A 12,985-nucleotide genomic window follows, 5' to 3' on the forward strand; every position below is an offset into this window, starting at 1 on the left:
GAGGAGAGAAGGGGAAGAAGGCAATAAGGTTCTGGAGCCTCTGAGCCCTGTTTCCCCTCCCCACCTTTTGTAGTGCAGAAACATGCCCTAGAAATGCTGAGGTTCCACTGAGGTTCTAGGGGCCCTTATATCCTGTGCAAGTGAGGCAACAGCTTCAAAGTGGGAAAGCAACTAGTTTAAGATCACCCAGAACACTTAGGGTCTAGAGCCTAAGTCTCTTGGCTTTAAGTTCTTTGTTCTCTAATACACACACACCTCCCTTTAAAATATAAATGTGTCTTTACAGATAAAGCCATGAAATAACTTGTTAAAATAAATGTCTAGGACTGGTGAGATAGCTCATCTAGGAGGGTGTCTGCTTGGCCATGCTCACAACCCAGGTTCCAGTCTGACCCCCACCACGATGGGGGAAGTTTAATGTTGTAATGTTTTTCTTTTTCTCCCTCTATCTCTCTTTTTCTGTTTGAAAAAGTCAGGCTGGAGTGGTAAAGCCCTGGCAATGACAAATATATATATATATTAAATAAGTATAAAAAACCAGAGGCATGCAAGTATAAATACTGGCTTTGGAAAAAATCCAATTCTATCATCTTGTCTGCTGCACCTCAGAGCAATATCTTACTGCATTTATTTTTTAGACTTTTACCATAGGAGAAAAGGGGCTTTTATCATGACAGTTACAAAATCTAAGGAAATTTGCTAAATTAATAGTCTTTTAAACCAGGATAAGTCTAACCAGTTTGTACCTCTAGAAAGTAATTTAAAAGCAACCCCAACAGATTTGATTTTTTTTTTTTTTTTTTTTTTTACCAGAGCACTCTGACTTATGGTGGTCCAGGGGATTGAACCTGGGACTTTGGAGCCTCAGGCATGAGAGTCTTTTTGCATAGCCATTATACTATCTACCCCTGCCCTGTAGTTTGAATTTTTTAAAGAAAAATTACTAGCACAATAAGAAAGGAACCTGAAATGCGTGACAGATGAAGAGAACCAACCCAAAGCACTGGGTTATGAGAGGCTGGACTGGTTTACCTGATTTTTGGATATCATTTTTTTTTATTTATAAAAAGGTTAAGTAAGTAAAGTCATCAAAAGGGGCCAGTCTGTGTACATCTGGTTGAGTGCACACATTACCTACCATACGCAAGGATCTTGTTTCAAGCCCCTGGTCCCTCCCTTCAGGGGGAAGCTTCAAGAGCAGTAAAGCAAGTCTGCAGGTACCTCTCTTTTGCCTTCTCTATCTTCCCCTCTCCTTTCAATTTCTCTCTATTCTACCAAATAAAAAATTAATAAAATACAGGGGGAAAAATAGCCATTAGAAGCAGTGAATTAATCACGCAGACACAAAATCCTTGACATTTGACATCCCAGTGTGCTGTGCCAGCTGGCACAGTGCTTATTTCATGTAGCATAGGTCTCCATATTCAAGACTGTGGACCTGGCTGTGTAATTACCACGAAGAAGGAGAGGCAGCAACATGGAGGCCACTGGAGTCTGAATGAAAAGAGGGAGAAGGGAAGCAGAGGGGGAAAGCAATATACCTCCTTTCATACTGCAGAGGTCTTGATTTTGGTCAGCAAGCATCCTATACATTTATATGATGCCTCTTACCCTGAACTTCTGTAAATGTCAAAATAAATGGAGTATGCATGTGAAAAAAATGTCTGTAGGAACATACATCCAAATGTGTCCTTCCTTGTATGTTAATACATTACATTTCTTCCTCCTGCCCACCTTCCTTCCTTACTTCTTTCTCTTTTTTCATACTTCATTTCTCTTCATATAGATCTCCTAAATTATGTACCCTATGTATTATTTACATTCTGTACTGTTCCACATCTCCCCAAGATAAATGTCAGTATACTTCCCCACAACTAGAAGATGAACCTAATTAATTGCAGGGATTCCCGTCTATTTAGTTTGTTATTTAGAACAGTGCTTGGTTTGTAGTAGGTACTCAGTCTATATATAAAAGTTTTTTAGGGTGGTTAATGGTTTACAGTTCAGTAATTGACACATGGGTACAATTTCTCATCTCCCTGTGAAAGTTCTCTGTAGAACACTCTAGGTTCTTTTACATAACCATGTCCCAGGAACCCCCTCCCTCCCCTCCTTCCCCAGAGTCCTTTGCTTTGATGCAATACACCAGGCCCTAAGTTTCACTTTGTGTTCTCCCCCCCGTCTCTATTAAGTAAGTCTCATCTATAAGTGTTTGTATTTGTACTTCTCTCAATATTATTTTCTTAGCAATATTCCTTCCATATCATAGCGAAGGGCAAGATTTCATCTTTTCTTTTTAAATATTTATTTATTGGATAGAAACAGAGAAAATGAGATAGGAGGAGGAGTTAGAGAGAGAAAAAGAACAAGAGACATCTGCATCACTGCTTCCCCATTTGTGAAGCTTCCTCCCCTGCAGGTGGGAACCAGGGCATGAACCCAAGTCCTTGCCATGGTAACATATACACTCAGCCACCACCCAGCCCCCAGATTTCATCTTTCTCATACTTGAGTAGTACTCTGTTTTGTATATATACACCAAACTTGTCTTTTTTGTTTGTTTTTGCTTTTTAAGTAATTTTATTGAGGAAATGTTGACTTAGAGGTATATTGTACTGTTTCGTATCTCCCCAAGATAAATGTCAGTACACCTCATTCAACACCATTGTCCTCCTCTAGCACAGGGCACTAGATTCTCAGTCCTCCTTATCAAAGTACTTCCTTCCTCTTTGTCCTGAATCTGCTGTGAAAGAACACAGTCCATCAAAGTTTCATCTTTCATTATTCCTTGCTTTGTTTAAGTCCTGCCTACAAGTGAGATTATCTGTTATTCTCTTTCTGGTTTATTTTACTCAACATAATTCTCTCCAGCTTCATCCATGTTGTAACAAAAGACAAGATTTCATCACTTCTATGGAAATATCTTATAATCCAATAATACCACTTTTCAGCAATTATCCAAAGAACATGCAAACACTAATTTGAAAGGATATATTCACTCCTATGTTCACAGCCACTTTATTCACAATAACCAAAGAGTGGAAGCATCCTAAATGCCCAATGACTGGATAAAGAAATTATGGGATACATACTTACAGCCATCTAATTTTTTTAAAATTTCTTTATTGGGGGATTAATGGTTTATAGTCGATAGTAAAATACAATTGTTTGTACTTGTATAACATCTCCCAGTTTTCCACATAACAATTCAACCCCCACTAGGTCCTCCTCTGCCATCATGTTCCAGGACCAGAACACTCCCCCGACCCCAGAGTCTTTTACTTTGGTGTAATACACCAACTCCAGTCCAAGTTCTGCTTAGTTTTTCCCCTTCTGTTCTTGTATTTCAACTTGGTCATATAATTTTAGACAAGGGAACCCAAACTATTAAATGAGGAAAGGATAGTCTCTTTAATGAATGGTATTGGAAAAATTGGGTTGAAATGTACAGAAGAATGAAACTGAACCACTACATTTCATCAAACACAAAAGATCTGGATGTTAGGCCAGAAACTATCAAATACTTAAGGAAAATTCTGGCAGAACTCTTTTCATTCTAAATTTTATAGGCATTTTATGCCTTCAATGAAGGTGTCTTTAAGGAAGACAAAATAAAAAATAAACCAATGGGACTACATCCAATTAAAACACTTTTGTACAGCAAAAGAAACCACCACCCAAAAAGACTCCTTACAGAATGGGAGTTCGTTATATGCCATACATCAGACAGAAGACTAATAATCGAAATATACACATAGATCACCAAACTTAGCAACAAAAAATCAAATGACCTCATCCAAAACTAAGGAGATGATATGAACAGAATATTCACCAAAGAAGAGACACAAAAGGCCAACAGACATATGAAAAAATGCTCCAAGTCATTGATTGTCAGAGAAATGCAAATAAAGGCAACAATGAGATACCATTTCACTCCAGTGAGAATGTCATACATCAGAAATGATAACAAATGTTGGAGAGGTTATGGGGACAAAGAAACCCTCTTGCACTGTTGGTGGGAACGTAAATTGGTTCAGCCTCTGTAGAAAGCAGTGTGGACACCTCTCAGAAGTCTAGAAATGGACCTACTTTATGACCCTGCAATCCCTCTCCTGAGAATATATCCTAAGGAATCAAACACACCCATCAAAAAGATCTATGTATACTTATGTTCATAGCAGCACAAATTGTAATAGTCAAACCCTGGAAGCAACCTAAGTGTCCAGCAACAAATGAATGGCTAAGAAAGTTGTGATATGTGTGTGTGTGTGTGTGTGTGTGTGTGTGTGTGTGTGTGTGTAATTGTAAACAACAACTGAACAGGTATTTCATGTAGCTGTGGGATCTAAGCTCCCTAAAGACAGACTCATTTTTTTCATTCATACTTCTATTGCCAATGCCTTAGCACAACATCTGGTACACAATAGGCAGACAGTACATGTTTTCTAAAGGAATAAATGAAAGAAATGGCCACAGATACCCCCAATTCATGCATTCAGTTTTTTTTTAAATCTTTTTTACTACTAAACTCATATTTTTTTCAACATTTAAAGCAACTGGCATTTGGTTACTTGTTGTTAACCTCCTATTTGTGTCACAGCTGGAAGTGTTATGAGTTCTGACTCTAGTGCTCTAGCTACTTAATTAGTTACTGAGTTCCCATCTCTTGATGGGAATTATAGCTGAATCTATAATTAAGCAGGTTTTGTAAGACACAGTTAGACATAGTCCCTGGCTCCCTAAAAGACGTAGCATTCACCCAGAGGACCAGAGTTAGAGAAAAACACAGGACTGGAAAATATTTTATCATATTCCAGTATCATTGCTCCTCCTGGTTGTCATAAACTACTACAGAATGGGAAGTTGTCTTTTAAACCAATAAACATAGACTTTAGAAGGCATGCACTTTCAGAGTTTCTTTATTATTCACCTTAGAAATGAAACAGATTCTTCCACCTTCTGCTCCCCATAAAGATCTTTCATCCATATTCCCAGAGGGATAAAGAATAGGAAAACTTCCAGTGGAAGGGAGGGGATGTGGAACTCTGGTGGTGGGAGTTGTACCCCTCTTATACCACAATCTTGTCAATCATTATTAAATCACTAATACTTTTTTTTAATTTAAAAAAGGAAATAAAACCAATTTTGACTCAATAGTATATATTTATGTATTCATTTCTTTCCAGAAACTGTACTTGAAATGGTAATAAACTGAAAGTGTGTTGAGCATGTTATAGTAGAGAGTCTGCACACCTATACCTGGGAACCCGTCCTGCCTAACACTTTGGCACTCAACAAAACAGACTCAGCACTCTGTGAGTACATTGTTTTGAAACAGCATAGTCTAAAAAAATTGTTTCTCCCCACTTTCTAACTAAGGGATACATCCTCTGGGTTGGATCAACCAAGACTGGCCAAGAGGTTCAGTTATCCCAGAGTATTTTAATATGTTTGTCTGTTTCTCCATTTCTTACACGTATTTACTAATGGCTCTCCTGGGCTTAACCTCTGCATGGTACTGTGAGAGCTACAAGAGAGACAGAATACAAGCTTCTAGACTCAACAGGAGTTATTGGTAACACATCAGCAACTCAGGTGTGACCAAGAGACCAACAGCAACTGAGGTGGTGACTGAAATATTATCACCTCCAATCTGCACCAGTTCTGGAGAGCTTGAGAAGTCTTTCTTATTACTGTGGCCTGAGGAGTGTGATTCTTCCTTATTTCTCTCTGCACAGGGGGTCACCATAACAACACAAATGATCTTCTTACTTTGAGTGACACAGCACCCATGTTACCACAGTCCACACAGAGAGGTGTCAGTTCTTTACAAGTCAGCCAGCTGGAGAAGATGAAGAATCAGCACAACTTTGTGAATAATTCTCATTGCCTCCTACACTGAACTTGACCACTTCTATTCCAGCCTGCACTGAATCAACTCTGTTGTAATTTTTTTTAATGGTTGATAAAACTAGTTCTCCCAGAATTAAAATATTCTTTTTTTCTCCTGTTCTGGGTTTCTCTCCATAACAATCACCCCTGTCAAAATCTTTTTTTTTTAAACAGGGTTGGTTTTTTTTTTTTGAGCTATAGTTCACCTTTTATGAAGTATTCAATTCAGTGGTTTTTAGCAATTTTTTTGTTCAACATTGTCAATATCTGATTTTAGAACATTTTTATCACTTCAGAAAGAAATCACATACTCATTAACAGTCATTCTCTATTCCTCCTTTCTCCTCACCCCCTACCTTGTCAACTACTAATCTATTTTTTTTCTATTTTTCCCTTTATTGGGGAATTAATGTTTACATTTGACAGTGAATAGAATAGTTTGTCCATGCATACCATTTCTAAGTTTTACACATAATAATACAACCCCCACTAGGTCCTCTGTCATCATGTTCTAGGACCTATACTCTCCCTCTACCACCTACCCCAGAGTCTTTTACTTTGGTGCAATACACCAACTCCAGTCCAGGTTCCGCTTAGTGTTTTCACTTCTGATTTTGTTTTTCGACTACTGCTATGAGTAAGATCATCCCATGTTAATCCTTCTGTTTCTGATTTATTTCACTCCACATGATTTCTTCAAACTCCGTCCAATATGGCTGAAAATGGTAAAGTCACCGTTTTTAATAGCTGAGTAATATTCCATTGTGTATATATACCACAACTTGCTCAGCCACTCATCTGTTGTTGGACACCTGGATTGCTTCTAGGTTTTGGCTATTACAAATTGTGCTGCTGAGAACATAGGTATACACAAATCTTTTTGGATGAGTGTGTTGGGTTCTTTATGATATATCCACAGGAGAGGAATTACAGGATCATAGGGCAGGTCCATTTCTAGGCTTCTGAGAGTTCTCCAGACTGCTCTCCATAGAGGTTGGACCAATTTACATTCCCACTAGCGGTGCAAGAGGGTTCCTTTGACCCCATAACCTCTCCAGCATTTGTTGCTGTTACCTTTTCTGATGTATGCCATTCTCACAGGAGTGAAATGGTATCTCATTGTTGTCTTTATTTGCATTTCTCTGGCAATCAAAGACTTGGAGCATTTTTTCATGTGTTTCTTGGCCTTTTGGATCTCTTCTGTAGTGAATATTCTGTTCATGTCCGCTTCCCATTTTTGGATGGGGTTACTTCTTTTCTTGTTGTTGAGTTTTGCAAGCTCTTTATATATTTTGGTTATTAAACTCTTGTCTGATGTATGGCATGTATAGATCTCCCATTCTGTGAGGGGTCTCTTAGTTTGGGTATTGGTTTCTTTTGCTGTGCAGAAGCTTTTTAACTTGATGTAGTCCCATAGGTTTATACTTGCCTTAGACTTCTTTGTAATTGGATTTGTTTCATTGAAGATGTCTTTAAAATTTATGTAGAAAAGAGTTCTGCCAATATTTTCCTCTAAGTATCTGATAGTTTCTGGTCTAACATCCAAGTCCTTGATCCACTTGGAATTTACTTTTGTGTTAGGTGAAATATAGTGGTTCAGTTTCATTCTTCTGCATGTTTCAACCCATTGTTTTCAACATCGTTTGTTGAAGAGACTCTGCTTCCCCCATTTAATAGTCTGGGCACCTTTGTCAAAGATTAGATGTCGATAGGTGTGGGAGCTTACTACTGGGCTTTCAATTCTATTCCACTGGTCAGGGTGTCTATTCATGTTCCAGTACCAAACAGTTTTGATGACAATGGCCCTGTAATACAATTTGAGTTCTGGGAGTGTGATGCCTCCAGTTGTGTTTTTTCTTCTCAAGATAGTTTTGGCAATTCTAGGTCTTTTCTGGTTCCAGATAAACATTTGTGGCATTTGTTCTATTCTCCTAAAAATGTGGTTGGGATACTAATCTATTTTTTCTTATAAACTTGCCTATTCTGGGCACTTCATATAAATGGAGTAATATTGGTTATTTTGTTTTGTGATTCAATCAGGGTAATGTTTTCAAGGTTGGTCCAGCTGTATGTAACTGTATTAGTATTTCAAACCTTTTTTTTACCATCAGAAAATATTAACTTGTTCAGAAATACTACATTTCATTCACCAATCAGTGGACATGTGTGTTGCTTTCATTTTTGGGGTATGATGAATAATGCTGCAATGCATATTGATGTACAAGTTTTTGTTTGGGCACATTTCAGTTTTCTTGGGATCGTACTTAGTGGTAGAGCTGCTATACTGCCTTGAATTTCAAAGAAACATTTTCCTCTTTATTAGAGAAATAATGATCTAGAGGGTCGGGCCATGGCATACCGGGTTAAGAGCACGTAGTGCAAAGGACAAAGTACCTGAACAAAGATCCTGGTTCCAACCCCACAGCTCCCCACCTACAGGGGGATGCTTCACAAGCAGTCAACCAGGGATCTATCTTTCTCTCTCCTTCTCTATCTCCCCCTCCTCTCTCAAATTCTCTCTGTCCTATCCAATAAAAAAAAAAAAAAGGAAAAAATGATCGCCAGGAGCAGTGGATTCATAGTACAGGCACTGAGCCCCAGCAATAACCCTGGAGGCAAAAAGAAAAAAAGATAGAAATAATGATCTGTAAGACAGTTGTTACATGAGTACATTTTTTAAGTATAATTTTTATTTATAAAAAGGAAGCACTGACAAAAACCATAGGATAAGAGGGGTACAACACACATTTCCCACCACTTGAACCCCATATCCCATCCCCTCCCCTGATAGCTTTCCTATTCTTTATCCCTCTGGGAGCATGGACCAAGGGACATTATGGGGTGCAGAAGGAGGAAGGTTTTATGTCCCCCCCCCATAGGTGTCTGCCCACCACTCCCACCACCAACTTAAATCCTCCTCCACAATAATGCACCAGATCCACATAGCCCTCTCAGCCACCTCTTTAAATGACTTCCCCATTTAATGTTCTTGGATCTGTTGAAAATAGCCTCACCAGTTTTCACTCTGGATTCTCCCTTGCTTTCTCTGCTTCTTAAATTCTATCTTTTACTAAAATTATTCAGTATTTGGGCTTATCTCACTTAACATGTTGCCTTCAATTTCCATCCAAGATTTGGCAATGGAGATTTCATCACAATTGAGTAGTATTCCAATAGGTTTCCTAAGCACTCATCTTTTGTTGGGTATCTGAGTTGCTACCAAGCTTGGGCTATTACAGATAGTGCTGTTATGAATATAGGTGTACATAGATATTTTCTGATAAGTATTTTTGTGTTCGTTGAATAAATCCCTTGGAGAGAAATTGCCAGACCATAAGGTATACCTTTACTATCAAGGAAACATTTATAACAGTCTCCATTCTTCTGTGATTTCTAATGAATGAGTTTCTCTATAGTCATTAGACAAGAGTAAATGGCCCACAATAGGAACTTATGCACTAAGTCCTAGACACAAAACCTGCTTTCCCAAGTGCATACAAAACCAACTCTCCTCTCCAAATAACATGCATCTTTGAGTGATTATGGAAGCTTCAAGATGGAGACAAGTCACTGCAGTGACTCACATTAAATAGCAGCTTCAGACTTAGAGGAGGGAATACAGAAGCAGTCTTTCCTACTCAGGCTTTATTCTTATAAACAAAATAATATTTCCTGTTTAGATTTATCTATTTCAATCTTTTCTCTTGGATGTGTCAAAATCTTGGACTATATTTCCAAGGGTATGCGTAGGTTTAACCTGGGTATTTATAGCATGGAATAAGCAGTTTACAACCCTGAAATCCTAAATTGCCTTTCCTCATCTGCTCTGTAGGGCTCTGTCTACAACTAAAGTCTGCCCTCTGCTGGTCACAGGCCACCCAGAATGCAACACAATGTGGCCCCAGAGTCTACAGAACCATTTTGGAAATGACTAAATGTATTCAGCTACAGCATTACAGAGAGATGAAGCTTTCTGCAGAGAATTCATCTTTAATTTTTTCCATATTTTGTGGGTATTTCCTTTTATTCAACAGAGTCAGAATTGGGCTATTTTCTTTTATTCAACAGAGTCAGAATTAGTTTCTATTGCTTAGGAATTACATTCATGCATTATAAAATTTGTGTATTTATATGTAGATATCAATATTTGCATCTGGAAAATGCTAACAAGGTCCTTCTCCTCCTTTTTTACTCATGGGTCACTAAAAAGCTTTTGAATGGTAGATGTGGACAAGGACTGTTGGAGCTAGAGGGTAATATAGGTGGTCCATTGTCAAGTAGGGGTTTGTAGGCTATGGTTTTTAGACTAAATGGTGAGCCAAAAAAAAAAAAAAAAGACCCAGAATCTGATTGCCTATAAATTCTGTGGGATATCTGTTTGCCCTGCTAGCAAGCTGCATCCGACTCAACTACTCTTTTTTCCCTTTCCTTCAATATAAACCCTCTTCCCAGGTGGACAGATCCTGTTGGCAAATGAGTGGTGAGTGGGAAAGGAAGTCAGAGACTGGACCATGAGTCAATGTGAGCAAAAGACTGACCCAATGGAGAGGCGGTAGAGAGAGGTAAGGAGGATGAGGAAAAGAAACAGTGCTCAAGGTGGAAAGAGAAATGAAGAATAAAGGACTTTGTTTTTCCCAAGGCTGGTACTATTTTTTGTTAGTTGTGCAGTTAGTTGTCAAAGGAAGGAGAATTCTCTCTGATATTCTCATGGAGTCCTCAAGAATGACGCTATGCCTCTAACCTAATGTTTCAGGAACATTTATACTTTCTGCCCTGAGAGAAGAAATTTTGATTTTTAGAGAGATGGTTTGTTTTTCTGAGTAGCTGGGGTAGGTGGCTAGTACAAGAATCCCTTTTTTTTAAAATGAGCCAAGTATCATCAGAGGCCTGGACTTATGTCCTCCAGCCTCCAGGGGGAACCCCATGTGCAGCTAGAGTGGGGAGAGCACTACCTAAAGCTCCTGCTGGATCCATTGCTTACTCCAGAGCCACATACTAAGCATCTGACTACTTTCATCACTTGGGGCTGCAAAAGCTAGTGTTCAGCATGCAACAAAGGCTCCTTGTCCAGTACACCCTTATCTCTTCCTCTACCCTGTACCTCTTACCCCTTTTCAGCCTCTGTGACACAGAATACAATCACTTTAAGAAAGATAGGGATTAGGCTTCATTATCTTCTTATGGCTGAGTGTTACCTCTTTAAAATCAACATTCAGCTAAGAGAGAGAAAGCCAGATCGTCTGCCTTTCCTCCTAGAGATAAAAGCTATTCTTAGCAGTAAAATAGGCTTGGCATTTTGGGAGGCTTGTGTTTCTCTCCCTCCCACCCCAGGAGCTTTGCACATTGCAGTTCCTCTTGCAGAGAAGATGAAGGAGAGAGAGAAGAGAGAAAGGAAGAGGAAGAGCACCATTGCTATTGCCCTGAGAGCTTCTTCTCAGGACTTATTTGGATGACATTTGCTCAGAACTAGACAGTCCTCACCTCAGCTCCAGTTCCCAAGGGCCAGATTAATTCGAACAGTCACTTTAAAGAAGCCTTAAGGCCAAATTAGTTCCCTTCAGGCCTTTCCATAACACTTTATATATGGCACTAAATGTTTGCCCAGCCAGCCTCCTGAGGGCACTCTCATTAGTATGGGTCTCTCAGGACTGTTGACACTGGCTGTAAGCACCAAGGCCATAAAATCAGTCAGAACTTTTAGACCCTGGAACTCTTCAGAAAAACCTAGACTTGGGAAAAGAAAGAAAGAATAGAAAAGGGGGCTGGGGTGGGGAGTGGAATGGATCAGCAAAAGCACCAGAAAATTTACCAATTGCTATTCCATTTTGGACCCAGCTGGTGAAGTTCTGCCAAGTGGCCAGCAGGAGGAGCTCAGGCAGTGTGTCAGGACGCCAGCAATACAGTTGCCAGGAAATCAAAACCCCGGACAAACAAAAACAGTGAACTTTTTGTGCTTTCTCTGGGGTTCTTAATCCTTGGAGGCTCAATCCACCAAGGCCTGATTATACTAGGGGTTCTAGCTAGGATCCCAAGATTTTGCAGACGTGTTTTAATAAAGTCTGTTTCCACCCTTCACCCCCAATGGTTTTCTCCTTGCATTTCTCTGTATCAGACTCTTTTCTGGACACTTTCACTATACCTTTACATATATCTCTTTGTTTGCAATTCTTTGCTTTCTCTAAATCTGCTTTTCTATCTTTTCCTATTTCTTGCTATTTCTCTATATCTTCCTAGGTCCACTAGTAAGTGTTAATGAAAAATAAATGGAGATGCAAACACTCACAGGCAGAACTCTAACAGATGTCAAGACAACAACTAGCATTTTAAATAAAATGTAGATCACACAATACAAAAGAAATAGCTAATTCAACCACCACTTCACCATGCAGACTTGTCCTCCATATATGTGGTCCATCTGTCCTGTGCTCCTGCTCTCCTTGCCATCCTATAGCCTCTGGCCTCCCCACATGTTGCTTCAGGGCTGTCACCCACTTCTCCCAAATCATTGGCCTTTAGTAGTTGTCTTCCTCCCTAACCAAGACAGGACAAGGTCTTCTAGGTCTTTTAAAGATGATGTCCATGTATAGGATAGTTCTGCCTTTAGTGACACAGTTTTTGGTTTATTTGTTCCCTATGTAAAACCTAGCCTTCTCAACTTCCAGAATATACTGGGGCTTGAGGGTTTAGGTGAAAAATGGGGAGGCTCAACATTCAGCTCTACCTGGAACCTTGTCATGTTTTCCACATTCAAAGGCTCCTACTGGATCTGATCCACTCTACCAGAGTTTCTTTATTCAAAGTGATGCTCTATTAGGGATCTCCCTCATAGCCCTAATAGACTTCTAGATTTTTACACAATCTGTGTATCTAAACTCTTAGGAATTAGAGCTTAAATTCTTTTTCTGGATTCTTTAGATCATGTACTTCAGAAACATCCCATGAGGGACTGGGTGGTGGCGCACCTGCACATGTGGCAGTGCACAAGGACCCAGGTTCAAGCCCTCAGTCCCCATCTGCAAGGGGAAAGCTTTGCCAGTGGTGAAGCAATGTTGCAGGTGTCTCTCTGTTTCTCCCTCTCTATCACCCCCTTCCC

General features: G+C 39.4%; 1 long non-coding RNA gene across 2 annotated transcripts in view; it reads left to right on the forward strand.

Annotated features, from left to right (window-relative positions):
• The window catches only part of LOC132540461 (uncharacterized), a 54,478-nt gene that overhangs the window by 25,205 nt on the left and 16,288 nt on the right, over positions 1–12,985 (forward strand). For both annotated transcript variants that reach the window (XR_009551646.1, XR_009551647.1), the window contains exon 2: positions 9,725–9,901. This is a non-coding gene — a long non-coding RNA (uncharacterized LOC132540461). The remainder of the gene's footprint in view (positions 1–9,724; positions 9,902–12,985) is intronic.

Source organism: Erinaceus europaeus, chromosome 9 (genome assembly GCF_950295315.1).
Source record: "Erinaceus europaeus chromosome 9, mEriEur2.1, whole genome shotgun sequence".
NCBI classification, from domain to species: domain Eukaryota; kingdom Metazoa; phylum Chordata; class Mammalia; order Eulipotyphla; family Erinaceidae; genus Erinaceus; species Erinaceus europaeus.